The 17,313-nt window shown below is 40.9% G+C and overlaps 1 protein-coding gene across 4 annotated transcripts in view; it reads right to left on the bottom strand.

Annotated features, from left to right (window-relative positions):
* The window catches only part of LOC136864129 (putative GTP-binding protein 6), a 195,447-nt gene that overhangs the window by 46,334 nt on the left and 131,800 nt on the right, over positions 1 to 17,313 (bottom strand). The gene's annotated exons all lie outside the window — the stretch shown is intronic.

Raw genomic sequence — 17,313 nt, 5'->3', positions numbered from 1 at the left:
TGCAGGAAAGGATTTATGTATTGTGCCCATCTGCTAGGAATCATCAGGGGAGACCAGCCCTTCCAGCATTTTTAGGAACGGAGAGAGGAATCATCAACAGCTTACAGTTTCCGATTCCCGAGTGCTGCTGATAATCATCTTCCACTTTTCTCAATTCATAAATGTCCTGTTCTTTATGACATCATCCACTGTCCTTGCTCTAGCTGCAATGCCAGGCTTGATCATTGGTTAATTCCAATGGCCTGGGGGCTGGGTGTTTATGCTGTCCCCAACATCCCTGCAACTCACACACCACACATAACACTATCCTCCACCACAATAACAAGCAGTTACTTACCCCTGGCAGATGCAGCCCACCCTCATCGGAGGGTCTGCTTTACAAGGGCTGCACTCGGCTAGAAATAGCCACACGAAATTATATATTATATGCATGACCATTCCACTTGGTAAACAATGGGAATATTTACATTAAAAACTTACATAAAGAAGGACTACCCATTAAGTGCGAAGTGGTAAAATTGAAAGAGCTTGAAGTTGTAGTAACTATTAATATTCCTTAATATAAGTTATTTTCAGATCATTTGTAAGAGGAGAAAAAATAGACTGTGATATGTTGCCATACTTTCTATTGTCAGGTGTCACCAAGTGATTGTATGGAGAAATTAGTGGAATTTCAGAGATCAAAGTAAGGTCATTTACTTGGGCAATTAGGCAACACTGATGAAATTGCTGTTTATTTCAATATGCCACTGAATGCTAGTATTGAAACCAAAGGCAGTAAAAGGATGTGATTATCAGAACTTCATGAAACAAAAAGTTAAGAATCACTACTACGGTAAGGGTTATGAGTAGGGACCTGCAATATCACTCTTCTTTTTTTTTTTTTTTTTTTTTGCTAGGGGCTTTACGTCGCACCGACACAGATAGGTCTTATGGCGACGATGGGAAAGGAAAGGCCTAGGAGTTGGAAGGAAGCGGCCGTGGCCTTAATTAAGGTACAGCCCCAGCATTTGCCTGGTGTGAAAATGGGAAACCACGGAAAACCATTTTCAGGGCTGCCGATAGTGGGATTCGAACCTACTATCTCCCGGATGCAAGCTCACAGCCGCGCGCCTCTACACGCGCGGCCAACTCGCCCGGTAATATCACATTTGCATTAAAACAAATTTTTATATGAATTCCATAATTTGTATAAGATTTAAAGGGAAATGAGACATTTTACCCTCTTTAAACATTTTTGTCCAATTTTAAGACTGTAACAAAACTTTTTAATACTTTTATTTCTTTGAACATATTAGTTTCATAATACCACATGGAATATACATAATGAACTTCCTCAGCATTTTTTTGGTTATTGTTATTTTTGAAGGTTACTCTTTGGAGTTAAAAAATATTTTGCGGTCATGAATAAACTTCCTCCATGCAAAGTTGACAACGCATTTTCCTACCAAAGCCCAGTCACAGCTGCCGGATCTGTTTACACCTCCCAGTTCCATTTGACACCATGCCACATGTAGTTCATAATAGTTTGTTATTCTGCGAATGATACTGACTAGAGAGGAGCAACTTAAGCATCGTTTTGTGAATCTGTGGTATAAGCAGACAGAAAATATTTTCCTTAATTAGGGATTAAATAAAGCCAAACCCCATGGCACAACAGGCCTGAAGGACCATGGCCTACCAAATGACCGCTGCTCAGCCCGATGGCCTGCAGATTATGAGCTGTTGTGTGGTCGGCATCATGAATTCTTTCAGCAATTATTCTTGGGTTTCTATTGATGTATTCACAAAGATGCACACAAAATGCTGTCAGTTGTGTTCATTAATTTATTGTCAACTTGACTTCACATTAAAAACACACACATCAACAAACCACCATTTTTAACAACTGCCTATCACTAAGCACAAGGAGATTAAGACGGCCGCCTTGAAAGAGTTAACTGCTGACTGCCACTTAGCATGTCGGCACAACACAATTTCACAAGAAATCACTTGACTCCACCATCGAGACTGTCTCCTTATATAGGCTCCCTAGCCAGGCTTCTAGAAGGATATGTCAAAACATATCTTCTAGCCAATTTTAGAGTGCCTAACAACATAGTTATAATGTAAAGAACATTCTAAAACCATCTAGTGTCAAAGATACATTATTCTGAATGTTACAGTGTGTTGCACAATGTTACTGTGGATTATACATCATATATACATATTTCTTAATGGTGAATGATGTTCTACATGGAAATTATAAAGTTCTTGTTTAGCTTCGGTTTTGTGTGTTTTGTCTACACAAACAGGATTGGAAAGAAGCTTGCTGGAGAGCCTTGAAGTGAAGAGATTGCAGTGGTATGGTCACATGAAAAGAATGGATCCCCACACAAGTACTTGAGCATATTTTGACCGATGTATTCCTAGAAAGAGACCAAGAGGAAGACCTTGTGATGTTTGGGAGAAGCAGATTTTCAAGGACCTTGAAATCAGAGATGTAAACTGACATCGTATATATGAACAACATTTGTGAATGGACAGGACAAACTGGAGGAGTCTCGTACACAACCGTACCTGGTTTGTAGGAGCGAAGAAATGATGATGATGATGATGATGATGATGATGATGCAGTGTTATTGGTGAAACTGATGCTGTAATTAAAAGCCATTTGGAAGCTCCTAGTGAATTAGAAGTTGTGAATGCATCCTGGACTGAACAGTTTTGGGAGCAAGTAACTAGGGAAAATAATGCATCCATGGATTTATTTTTGGAATCAGCTACCAAGGATACCAAGGGAAACACCACTATGACTACAGGGAAAGCAGTGGTGACATTTTCCATCCAAAATACCTCCAACCTCAATGAAAAACATTCCATCAAGGAAATGCAAAGTCTGCACTGCCCGGGTTACAAAATAAATAGTTTTTTGAATGCCATAAATGCCAGGTGTCCCTACATGTGGAGAACTGTTTAATGGTATTCCATACAGCAAAAGACTTCTCAAAGTAAACCTTTCCTGTTGTTATTTTTGTTGTAAATATAAGTGTTCCAATTCACTGTATATAGCTGCAGGAATTGTATTAAATAAATGGTATTTTAAGTCATAAACATATTCCGACAAATGGTACTTGAATGGCTTAACAACGTAGATATTAAGGAGCTTAGCACCCACTTTGTGGCAAGGCCAAGTTCGATAGAAGAACAAAGTAAAAAATATATATTTGAAAAAAAATTAAATATGAACAGAAACCAAATGCTGAACAACTCTATTTCTCTCATATCTCACCTGCTCAAGTAAGCAAATCTTCCCATCTATCAACTTGCATGCTACTAGCATTAATTAACTAATTAATTTTAAAATGCTGAACAATATTCTATATATTATCCTACCTACTTTAACTCACAATAATAAATACATCCCTTATGGCAGGCATTTTCCCTACAGGGTGGAAGCAAGCTATTATTTGTCCGATACAAAAAAAACAATAATCCTACTTTACCTGAAAATATACTATATATAAGCACAATATATTTTCAGTAAAAAATTCTTGAAAAATTAGTTCAGCAGATTATGATTTACGTATAAGAGAACAATTTACCTAATAAATATCAGGATTTTGTCCTAACCACCATATAAGAGCACTGGTGAAAGTACAGTAGTAAGTAAGTAAACCCATGTCCTCATCGCAATATATCACAGCTCCTTCAGGCACACCCCCAATGGATGTGAGCTGCAGGTACCATTCTAACTAGATACCAGCCCTCACTGGCAGTACTGGAAATCAAACCCAGACCTCCAAGGACGGCAGCTACTAGCACTAACAGCTACATTACAGAGTGGACGGTGGAAGCAGCAAATGCGCAATGGATAATGGTTGGCTGATAATTCTAATACTGCTAGATCTGACCAAAGCCTTTAACTGTGTGGATAAAGACTTTTAGCTAAATTAGAATCATAGAACTTTTCATGCAATGTAATAACTAGAGACAAGGCTTTTATGCACGTGCATGTTTTCACAGGGACCCAGGACACAGCTCAACTAAAGACTTACTTATTTCATTACTTTCTGGTTCCAAGTAAGTGTACTTCACTCATGCATGTTTCCACGTTCTGGCCTTTTTTGAGGAAAACATGCATAATGCATATTGAAGGAATTTTTTGCTTAATCATGCATATAATATACATTATATTCAGTTTAAATGCATATTTTACTGGTTTTCCAAAAATGAAATATTATCCTGGCATAATTTCCCTATCTTCAAATTTAATTTACCACCATTACTGCTTCCACACCTAAGGCAGTGCAAAAAGATTATTATATGGATCTGTGCAGTGCTTTTGGGGGAGCAAATATACCACTTGAGAAACTCGGGACTGAAGTTTTTTTTAGAAATATACATAAAATAATGTCCCCGATTCCTCAACACTGAGGAAATGAAATGTTCCACAATCTTATAATCACGTAGGCCTACATAATGTATTTGCTAATACACACTTAATTTTCTGTAAAAATAAATACAAACCTGTTTTCACATACATAAAAACTTATTGTTTTGATAAATACTGAAGGTACTGGATAACATTCGCGAAGACTAGGGAACTTTAAAGATACGGACGTCTGTAGATGAAACAATTGAACCTATGCAGTGCTATGTGCTAACCTGACTGTAGGAAAATTACATGAAGATGGACCTGGCCAACCCCATCTAGTATGCTGTAAAATCCTGCAAGAAACAAACAACTCCACAATTGCAAATTTCTTCTAGTGCATAATTTATGAACATTCTTCAGTTCCGTAATTTCTATAAAATTATGTTCATGAACTGAGATTTATTTCTTTTCTAAATTCGATGCTATCTGCATCTTCATCTTTAAAGAACATTTAAATTCTATCTACAAGGGACTAGTAGAGTTTGACTGCATATCACAACAATATTAAATTAAACAATGGTGTCAAATGTGTCGGGGAATTGTGCTATTGTGGATACTCGTGTGAGTAAAGTAATGAGTGATTAGCCCGCAATATTGTCTGAGAACGTCGGAGACCTTCTAGAACTTCAGAGGAACGAGTTCGATCCCACGTCAGACCGACCTGGATGTTCCAGCTCCATTTCATCGCAACGAGAGGGGCCTGCAGAACAAGTTCCAGTCCAGTTCAGCATGGTGACCTGGGAGTACCGGTTACCTGATAGGTGATGTTGAAGACGACAAATACCTACACTAAGGTGATATGCAATTCAACATGCATTTATTTGAATAAATTTAATACTTCAAAAAATTTCAAGTTTTCTTGTAGATAGGACCCTTCCTCCTGTATGAAGCCCTAGCTATAATTTGCCTGAAACAGCCCTGAGACATAACTGGTGCAATCTTAAAGTAAATGATAAAGTTGGGCTATATTTTACTGGTACAGTATTGTACCAGTAAAAGAGCCCGACTTTAAGATTTATTTTCAATGTAAGCATGGAATAGTTCTCAGGGCTAAACTGGATGAATATTAGCTAGGGCTTGGTACAGGAGGCAGGGACCTATCTACAAGAAAAGTTTGAATCTGATTTGATAAGAGTTTATTCATGTAATGCATATTAAATTGCACATCACCTCATGGTAGATAGGGGTTGTCTTCCACATTGTCCTTTAAATGGCCCAGGTCTCCAGCTCACCAGGCCGCACCGGCTGGAACACGTTCCAGAAGATGCCCAAGTACTCCGTCAAGATGCGGACGGACCATCCAGGTTGGTTGCATGTAATACGCCTCAAATTCCTGATGCTCGTGATGACCTCCGCTGGTTCCTGACGATGTTGAGGGTAATCACATTACCCAAGTACAATGAGGTTGATGCCCACAAAACTCCGAAAATGTGTTCTTCGTCACTCACAGAACTGATAAGTCAAAGTTCATGAAAACCTTAAATAATTAATTTTCACCGTTAGTAAAATCACTAGTCAATGTTTATAAAGACTTTCAAGAATTCACTCTTTAACACTCATGGAAATGACAAGTCCGTGTTCATGAAGACTTTCAATGATGTTATAGTTCATCAATGGCAAAATTTACAAGTCTTTAAGTAATCACTGGCAAGAATCACAAGTTTATGCTCATGGAAACTTCGAACAAATTTAGAGTTCATCACTCGTGAATATTTCAAGTCCTTCAATAATCACTGGCGAAAAGTTAGAGTCCAACACTGGTAAATATTACAAGTCTTTGAATAATCACTGGCGAAAAGTTAGAGTCCATCACTGGTAAATATTACAAGTCTTACTGGCGAAAAATTAGAGTCCAACACTGGTAAATATTACAAGTCTTTGAATAATCACTGGTGAAAATCACAAGTCTACGCTCATGAAAATTTTGAATAATGTTAGAGTTCATCACTCGTAAATATCACAAGTCTTTGAATAATTACTGGCGAAAATTTAAAGTCCATCACTGATAAATATTACAAGTCTTATTTATAAAGACTTAGAAGAATTCAGAGTTCCTCAACACTCGTAAATATTACAAGTCCCATTTATAAAGACTTCGAAGAATTCGTTCCTCAACACACGTAAATATTACAAGTCCCATTTATAAAGACTTAGAAGAATTCGTTCCTCAACACTCGTAAATAAAGACTTCGAGGAAATTCAGAGTTCCCCAGTGAGACTATAACCACATGGAGATAGCTTCCGACGATGATGGCAGCGAGTAGAGCCACACTGACTACTCGACTGTCACTGACTGACTGAGATATCAGGCTATATTGAGCCCTCCTTATATTTGGTTTGGGGACATCTATGTCACATATGCCGTGAAGCTGGTTATCTCCTAAATCCCTTGACGGATTTTCTTGAAATTCAAGCATTGCGACGTTTATGTAATTCCCTTTAAAATGACATGTTGATCAAGTCGCTACCACAATTACTATAGGAGTTTTAAATTTTTTCTCTATTGAATGTTCCGGAAGGTGTGACACTTGAATCTGTAACATACGAGTTCAGGCTAGCTGCACGTGGCATGACAGGCGGGTGATCTAACTAGCCCCTGTGGCTACGTCACGCATACAGCTGTTCTAAGCTTGCTCGCTCGTCCTGCTGAATGTAAACAAACCAGGCTTGCACGGAGTAATACGCGTGGTGATAAAATACGATCAACTCTCAAAAAATATGCATGTACAGGTCGTAACCGGTACAGTATGTAGCTGCGCGAACTCCCCTCATTCAAAGCAATTCACAACACAAAGTTTATACACTGCCTCGAGATGTATTCCAGCGACGAACCTGTGGATATGTTACTTATCTATGGAGAAACTAGACAGAACGCATACCAGGCACAACGCCTGTACCAAGAACACTATCCGGATAGACCAGGCATCCTCAATCAAGAGCGAAATGCTTTCAGAGCCAGTTTGCTCCCCGCTCTCGGGGAACGAGAGCAGCTTAGCGAGCAAGTAGGGGAAGAAGTAGGGGAAGTGCATGACGTAGTATGTACTGAAGGCCAGTGGCGCAAGTGCAGTACAGCCACGGTATGAAACCCACCTGACTGCTGCTCTCTTGTCATGTGACAAAAACCCTTCCCGAGGGGAGCAAGTAACACCGGCAACTACGTGATGACGTCTGGGATAGACGACAACTGGCAGGCATGACATTTTGGAGTGTGGAAAGACGCCTGCGAAATTCTGCATCCCTGGGAAGGACATGGTCTGTTCGAGATCATCCCATGACGTCTGCTGACAATGAAGAGGTTGTGTTTCACGCTATCCGGCGTAACCCTCATACTAGCACACGGGCCACTGCACAGGAGATAAACATCAGCGAGCATCTGTTACGCGGATACTGCATACCCACCGGTTTCACCGGTACCATCTGCACTTACACCAGGCGCTTCATGGTCATGATTTCGATGCCCGGGTGGCGTTCTGTCAATGAATCCTACAGCATGTGGACACTGATCCCGCTTTTCTAGCAACTCTCTTATTTACTGATAAAGCGCGATTCCACAACAACGGAACCGTTAATCGCCATAACATGCATTACTGGAGTGTGGATAATCCCCACTGGGTGCGACAGACAGCTTTTCAGGTACAGTGGGGCGTGAATGTATGGTGTGGAATCATGGGTGATCACCTCATTGGTTCCCATTTCTTTGAGGGCCATCTGACCAACCAACTCTATCTGCAGTTTCTCCAAAATGAACTACCACCGTTTTTGGAATATGTACCACTCCTCGAATGCTGCAGGATGTGGTCTCAACAGGATGGAGTTCCACCGCATGCGGCGATGGTCGTCCGGAACCATCTCAATGTGACGTATCCTGATAAATGGATAGGAAGGGGAGGACCTGCCCCTGGCCTGCCAGATCGCCCGACCTTCTGCCCCTGGATTTTTTTCCGTGGGACCATGAAAAACAACTGGTGTATGCACAGGAGCCAGCCAGTCCTCGTCACCTTAAACAGCTCACCAACGAGGCATGCATCCGTTTCACCAGAGAAGTTGCAACGGGCCAGACGGTTCTCACAAATCGCGTGCAGCTTTGTGTCGACTATGGAGGTCGTCAGATGCTGCATAAATGACGTAGATATGTGAAATCCTGTATCATGCATCCTAGCCACTAACAACCCAGCTCCATATTAACGGCCCTTTCAGGGCCAAATAAACAAATCAGTCTGTGAAAAATACAGGTATTAAGTATACAACCTTGCCACATCCCAGGCAAGTGGCTTAAAGAAAATTCTCGCATGGGACTCGAACCTTCTAACCCACAAGCACTGTCAACTATCACACATACTACCGCGTGCTAGCCATGTGAGCTACTGCAACACTGGGATTACGGCACCCACTTCCCAGTCTATATTGGCAACAGACCTTCATCTCCACAACGTTGTCCAACCCAACACCATAACCAACGCAACGATACATACGGTCTTTTCCAGAGTCAAATAAACAAATCAGTCCTTGGATGCTATCAAGTATGCAACCTTACTACATCACAGGCAACAGGCTGTAAAAAAGAATTCTGATGTGGGATTCGAATCTCCTACCTCGAGCACTGTCCACTATCACATACCTCCCCACCTGCTTGCCATGTGAGCTACTGTGACACTTGACCTACGGCACCTACTTCCCAGCCTACGCAGTACCATGCTCCTGGTATGTGCGTCTACCTCCTGTTTTAAAGTGTGTGTTCTGCTTATCTGTACACATTTTACGGGTTCAAGCGAGGTACCCATAATGAATTAACAGAGGCGCTCATGATTCCTGCTGTCTTCTAGCCCGTAAACACACATACATACATACATTATCATTATAGACTGTTATGCCTTTCAGCGTTCAGCCTGCAAGCCTCTGCGAATTTACTAAACGTCGCCACAATCCTTGATTAGCAACTAGTGTTGTGGTCTCATTTAGTTCTCTACCTCTTATCTTTAAATTGTTAGAAACCAAGTCTAACCACCGTCTTCTTGGTCTACCTCTACTTCTCTTACCCTCCATAACAGAGTCCAATAATCTCCTAGGTAACCTATCCTCTTCCATTCGCCTCATATGACCCCACCACCGAAGTCGGTTTATGCATACAGCTTCATCCATCGAGTTCATTCCTAAATTAGCCTTTATCTCCTCATTCCGAGTATTATCATGCCATTCTTCCCACCTGTTTGTACCAGCAATCATTCTTGCTACTTTCAAGTCTGTTACTTCTAACTTATGAATAAGATATCCTGAGTCCACCCAGCTTTTGCTCCCGGAAAGCAAAGTTGGTCTGAAAACAGACTGATGTAAAGATAGTTTCATCTGACATTCAATTCTGTTGAATTTCTTACCTACCGACATCAATTTAGTCTTCGAGAGGCTAATTCTCATACCATACTCATTGCACCTCTTTTCAAGTTCCCAGATATTAGACTGCAGGCTTTCGGCACAATCTACCATTAAGACCAAGTCGTCAGCATAGGCCAGACTGCTTACTACATATCCACCTAACTGAATCCCTCCCTGCCATTTTGTATCTTTCAGCAGATGATCCATGTAAACTACAAACAGCAAAGGTGAAAGATTGCAGTCTTGTCTAACTCCTGTAAGTACCCTGAACCAAGAACTCATTCTACCATCAATTATCACTGAAGGCCAATTGACAACATAAATGCCTTTGATTGATTTTAATAATCTATCTTTAATTCCATAGTCACCCAGTATAGCGAACATCTTTTCCCTCGGTACCCTGTCATACGCTATCTCTAGATCTTCGAAACATAAACACAACTGCCTATTCCTCTAGTAGCATTTTTCAATTACCTGGTGCATACTGAAAATCTGATCCTGACAGCCTCTCTGTGGTCTGAAACCACACTGGTTTTCATCCAACTTCCTCTAAACGACTGATCGCACCCTACCTTCCAAGATGCCAGTGAATACTTTGCCTGGTATACTAATCAATGAGATACGTCAATAGTTGTTGCAATCCTTCCTGTTCCCTTGCTTATAGATAGCTGCAATTACTGTTGTTGTCCAATCTGAAGGTATCTTACCAACACTCCATGCTAATTTTACTACTCTATGAAGCCATTTCATCCCTGCCTTCCCACTGTACTTCACCATTTCAGGTCTAATTTCATCTATTCCTGCTGCATAATGACAATGGAGTTTATTTACCATCCTTTCCACTTCCTCAAGCACCGAGCTCGATAGCTGCAGTCGCTTAAGTGCGGCCAGTATCCAGTATTCGGGAGATAGTGGGTTCAAACCCCACTGTCGGCAACCCTGAGGATGGTTTTCCGTGGTTTCCCATTTTCACACGAGGCAAATGCTGGGGCTGTACCTTAATTAAGGCCACAGACGCTTCCTTCATATTCCTAGGCCTTTCCTATCCCATCATCGCCTTAAGACCTGTCTGTGTCGGTGTGACGTAAAACAAACAGCAAAAAAAAAAAAAAAAACTTCCTCAAGCGTAATTTCACCAACATAATTTTCCTCCTCCCCATGAGCATGGCTGTTCGCCACACCAACAGGATGTTAGAAGTGAAGCTTCCACGGTGTGAAGAATTATTTGATTTAATTTCCAGGTTTAACCGTGTTGTAGTTGTCTGCACATCACGTACAGTTTGCCGATGTTTCAAATACATTGCAGTGTTCTTTATCAAGGCGACTGAAATACCCCTACTCGATCTGAGGTAATCAGTCTCCCAGGCAGAAATTTACACTACTAGAGTGGCCCTGGCCTTGGCCTTTTATATCCTAGCCTTTCTGGCTGACGTAAGCCCTGGCTGTCTCGTGAGTATTCTGGAAGGTATGTGTCACAGCCAGGTAGTGGGGGCTTGCCCGCGCTGTTATGTAATGGGGTTCGGGCCCGTGTGTTTATGTTGTGGTCTGTATGTCTTAAACTATGAATGATAGGCATCCAAGAATTACTGATTTTATATCCTTCTTCTAAATTTGTGTTGTTTGGATCTTTCTTGATTTCGATAGCCTCGCGGATTTTCCTTTCCAGATTCCAAGGGATAGCTGCTAGGATCTTGGTCTTGTCAAATTATATTCCGTGCCTTGTTTCGTAGGAATGCTTGGCTACCGCTGAATTATCTGTGTTTTGGTTCTTGGTGTGACGGATATGTTCTTTTAGGCGGGTGGAGATCAGACCCCAGACTCTGCCCTTCCCTTTCTAACACCTGTCAAGTACACTTTATAATCTCCTATCTCTTCCTCGTTATCTCCCCTTACCTGAATATCACTTACTCCTAGCATATCCAGATGCATCCTTTTTGCTGACTCAGCCAGTTCTACTTTCTTTCTTCCATAAGCCCCATTAATATTGATAGCTCCCCATCGTATTCCATTTCGTTCACCAAGTTATTTCCAAAGAGTCCCTCGCCTGTCAAATGGGAGTGGGACTCCGTTACTCCCATAGGTCCGAGGCTTGCTTAAAATGTTCTGAGCTCGGTAAATTCATGAAGCAGGATGCTACCCTACTTGCACATAGTCCAAGTGAGGATCTCTCCTCTTAACGGGTTATGGACAACCGGTGAATTGTGTAGTCCTAGCCGCCTGAGCACAAGGAGGGCCATGACTCAGAATATGTCCAAGATGCCCCTCCCATTCCATAGCAATTGGTATCCTGACTCTCAGGACCACTTACTAGGCCACTCAGCCGTTGCCCAGGGTTCACGAACTAGGACGTGACTACAGTAACCCACACCATGATCTCGTTATATTACCCTGGTTTAGGGAGAGGGACCGATGTCTCTCAGAATTGTAGTAAATGTGAAGGGATGCATAAAACTGGATTGCAAGGGGTAGGTGGACCACCCGGTATATGTAAATGATCTACAGGTCCATGCTCACAAAAAAGTAACTGGTATTCATGAAGCTATATGTAAAATTAATCAGGACATCACACATGTCAAACTGTGGACTACACTATATGGACTCAGAATTAATGCTGTGAAATCTCAGCCTATAATGATAGGTACAGTTGAACAATCAAAAATTGATGCACGGAAAGTTTTAATGTCCTGTATCGGTTAGCATTGCCCTCGGGTGAGGTGGTACAACTACAACAAAAACTTATGGAACTCAACTCACTTACTGTTAAACGACAAGTTCCTGATGAAATGCGGCTGTCAGTAGACAATGCAACTGCCCGCATTTCAGAATACACAAAAGAATACACTGAAACGGATGAGAAACTGCCATAATAGTTAAATATATATCTGAAGTGAGGGACACACCTGGAAAGTGAAGCTCAGTGTGAAGCAGTTTAAGGTGTGTCAGTGTTAGTGCAAGGAAAACGTCCTTGAAGATCCGGGGTTCAAATACTGGTATCGACTTTTTTCTTTTATACTCCCTTGAGTGACTGAACCATACTAACACTCTTTGCATTTCCACTCCGAATGCCTGCAATGAGCGTGCTGTTTATTATCATTGACCCCTCGAAAGACCGTCACAGCGGGGAATATGTTTACAATATATAGAGCGTTCGTGTGAGTGCAAGTTAGCTCTGAGCTAGAGTACCCCTCCATCAAGGTGAGAACATTTTTTTTTTTTTTTTTTTTTTTTTTTTTGCTATTTGCTTTACGTCACACCGACACAGATGGCGACGATGGGATAGGAAAGGCCTAGGAATGGGAAGGAAACGGCTGTGGCCTTAATTAAGGTACAGCCTGGTGTGAAAATGGGAAACCACGCTGCCGACAGTGGGATTCGAACCCACTATCTCCGATTACTGGATACTGGCCTCACTTAAGCGACTGCAGCTATCAAGCTCGGTGGGTGAGAACAAGGGTTCAAGCCCCACTTGACTCATTATGTAGTGTGTTTCTTTTTTAATTAATTTTTTTAGTGTGTTGCATTAACCAAATACAAGTGTATTTCCATTTAATGCAAAATCTGGCTTTGTGCTTTTAATTATGTTAGTCCTAAAAAGGACTGTTTGAGACATGACTTAATACCTCATCCAGTATCCTTTGGCTTATATTCCTTGTCAAGGTCGATCTCCTACCATGTTTACTATATAACACCCTACAAAGCATCATGCGAACGTAGGGGAGGGGAAGGCCATGTGATGTTTCCACCTTGCCGTCATATGTTCAATAGGGTTCAAGTATGGAGGCTGAGGGACCCAACTGAGCAGTTCAATGGAGTCCTGCTAAGAAAACCAGCCCTGAACAAGACCACTCGTGTGGACTGCGGAGTTGTCTTGCACGAACTGTATTATCTCATCTAGATAACGGCCTCTCATACTTGGAACCATAATATTCTACAGTATGTCCAAATATTAGTCCAATTTTAGATGGTCATCTATCCAACAAAGCACTCCAGTCCCATCAGATGATATACACCCCCAACACAGCAAAAATATGCGGCCACCACGTGAAAACTTGGGCTATATATCTCTTGTCATATCGGGCTCCCTGAACTGGCTCCCCCCATGACATGGCATTCCGCTGAACTGAAAGAAGTTTTATCAGAGGAGATCACAAACCCAATTAAGATTTAACTCCATCTCGGCAAAGGTGCACTGAGTGACCATATGTTCAATCGGAGAGAGAATCTTTGGCGGCAGCTTTTCTGCAATGAAGTCTGGCTTCCATAATTGTTTATGGACCATGTATGGATGTCCAGGGAAATTAGTTCCTGTATGAGCTCCACCGAGTTTAAGAATGGGTTCTCCTGTGAAGTTTCAACCAACCTGTCATCTTCATCCCTAGTAGAAACCCACTTTAAACCAAAGCCTGGTAGACATCCAATGACACCCTCCATTGCTTTATTCATCTCTGAGCAGCCCTAGGTGAAGGACCACACTGAATCGCTGCCTCACGAATATTAAAATTGCTTTATTGGACAACAGCCAGTTTGCTCTCTTGACGCGTCTGTGAATAATGTGCCATGTCAAAATGAAGTAAAGCATTTAGTATGGACGTTTGTTCAGCCAAACTTGGTGTACTTGCTGCCTGATGTCAACACAGTGTATTCATTCGGGTGAGCAAAAGAAATATTCATGCCAGGATTCAAACCTTAGCTGTTATGATAGGCACAAATTTTGTAGCCTACAATTGAACCAATGAGCTATTTAAGAGCGTGCCATGGGCTTATAATTTCATACTGTTGTAGGCAAGTGCATATCATAAGCAGGAGAGAGCAGGTGAGGAGAGGGTGAGAATTATGGGTCATGTTGCAAAATGCATCCGGCTGACTGTACAGACCCAAGCATATCCTAAGCAGAAATTTTTATATTTCATGTCTCCAGAGATTGTTCACCTGTACATCCAAAACCCATTACTTAACGAACATAAATATTCCCTCCCCCAATAACATTGAATGGAATCATTATCCCTTTTGAAAACAAGGTTAAAGATTTCAGATCAGTACTGGACAATAATGTTGACTAGACACAACATGTAACAGCTATATGCCAATGAGTAATTTTCTCCCTTCACTCACTTAAAAGAATGAAAATTTCACTTCCATTCAAGGTCAGAAAGCTGTTGGTTCAACAGATAATAATGCCTCTGTTATGACTATTGTGACAACGCGCACGGCAGTAAGTGGTGAACATCCTAATAGATTTCAGAGAGCTCAGAATTCTTGTGTCTGTTAAATTCTGTACCGGCAGCCATTTTGTGTGATATTTACCTACCAAGTCGATTCTTATTTTCATCCTGTTGTAAACGATGTTCCATGGCACTGTTGCATATCGTTGGAAAACTGGTAAACCACAGATTTAGATGGTAACATTAACTTTTCTGTGAGACTTTATTAGAAAAAGACATTGAGACTTGAAAATGGTGGAATTATTATTTCATGAGCAATATCAAAATTCTAACAATGTAAAATACGAGATGAAACATGAAAAGACAAAATCCAAGATATAAAAAATGATGCACATATATATTATACCCGTAACACAGTTCTAAGATAAAGTCCCCGATGTGCGTGGAGTTACGTTACCCGCCAAGCACGCTCCTCCTGCAAGCATGTCAGCTGAGAGCAGCGGGAAAGTGTGACGTCACAAACTGGGGAACTTGGTCAAACACGTCAGCCGATGGAATGTTCGATTCCTTTCCATCATTAATTTCTTCTGAATGAATTAAGGTATGAAGAAATGAACTACATCACCATGTAGCCTATTTTTTTGTAATCATGACTCCCAAGTTTCAAAGAGATCTGTTGAAAATTACGGAAGATATTAGCCTTTACAATTTCTTGGGGATACCGAATAAAAAGGCAGGCATTTTGCTTGTCAAGCCAGTTCACTTGGTACCACAGCCGAGATCGGACAGCCGGCTGTTGGGTATTCTGCGGTCATAATGTAAGTCGTCAGTTTGACCCTCTGCGAAAGTTTAAGTCCGCGTACTACGACGCATTATAAGACTTAGAATATTTTCAGTGTTGTGCGTGTGGTGATAGAAACTGCGCCTAAATTGAAATGTGAACAGTTGAGGAGTTTTACCATTTACGAGAGCAGTGTGACTGAAACTTACATTTTCCCACCAATACGATGTTACGCTAATATAATTTGATGTTCGTATTTGAACGACAGTGATTAATTTTACAGAGTTATTTAACACTGAATACTGAAAGTGTTGAAACGTGGTCATCAGTGAAACGTCAAAACTGTCCATGATTTTATATTTAATCTTGACAAATGATAAACTGTGCTAGTAGTGAAACATTGTAACCATCCAGGCTTCTCCAGCCCTACTAATTTAATATAATATCATTTTACGCGATATCATTTGATATCAAGTTTATCCGCCATCGGCAATTATTCGTAATAAAATATTTATTCTACGTCAAGCATTTGTAAATAAGGTTATTGCAATCATATTGTATATATTATAACATCATTTATTATTTATTATTATATTATGAAAGATAGGAATTTATTATGTATTGGATTTGGTTAATATGTTGAAATATAGTTGTCATTTCATCTCATATTTGTGTATCCGGAAAAGGTTATTCTTGAGCGTGGAAAATTACATGACTCACTGGGTTTAACTCATGAGCCAAGGCTAGTAAACAGCGACCCGCGCGCGAGGCTTGCTATGCGGAAAGCTACATCATCACCACGCCTTCTGGACTTGTCAAGAAAGAAGAGAAGGGGACTTGATAATTCGATCTACGAATCAGATACTTCGTTGTATATGAGTTTTGAGATTGAACTGTTACGAAGAGTAGGGGTGAGCCCGGATATATAGAGATTCTCACTACGAGAAGTGACATCCTAACTACTACTTCTGCTTTGAACCTAACTACTACTTCTGCTGTGATCATAACTACTATTAGAACCTCTTCTGTGAACATCTACGTTGAACTTGTTTATTGATTTTGAGACAGTATGTGCTCGCTTCGAGACATTGAGTGGTCGCTCCGCGACATAGTTATTTTTGTACAGTGTGTTGTCGCTTCGATACAGTACTTAGCTGCGGTTATGTTATCGGATCTGCATGAGACGAAACAAGCTTACGGCTTGTGTTATATTCAGTAAATCTTCTGGACGAAGAACTATGTTTAGTTCAAGTATACGGAATTTGGTACAAGTCTGTACCGTATAAATAGTATAGCTCAGTTGGATTGAGATTTCTACTAATATGGAAAAATTCATATCTCTGAATTTTCTCCTCATACGATCAACGCTGATCAGTTTTTACAAGTATAGGGCCAATGTCTAATTTAAAGACTAGGCAATTAGGGAGTGCTAGTCCAGATAGCCCGTACCACATCAGAGAAGGAAGGAAGGAAGGAAGTCCATGGAGCCAATTCTACATCGAGAAGAAGAGAACGAGTAACCACGGAAACCCGATGACTTCAACGAAAGCTGCAATTGGTGAGCTTCAATTAGATAAAGCAGG

The sequence above is a fragment of the Anabrus simplex genome, chromosome 2, assembly GCF_040414725.1.
Source record: "Anabrus simplex isolate iqAnaSimp1 chromosome 2, ASM4041472v1, whole genome shotgun sequence".
NCBI lineage: Eukaryota > Metazoa > Arthropoda > Insecta > Orthoptera > Tettigoniidae > Anabrus > Anabrus simplex.
The sequence above is the reverse complement of the archived record's forward strand: the minus strand, read 5'-3'. Positions and strand labels throughout refer to the sequence as shown.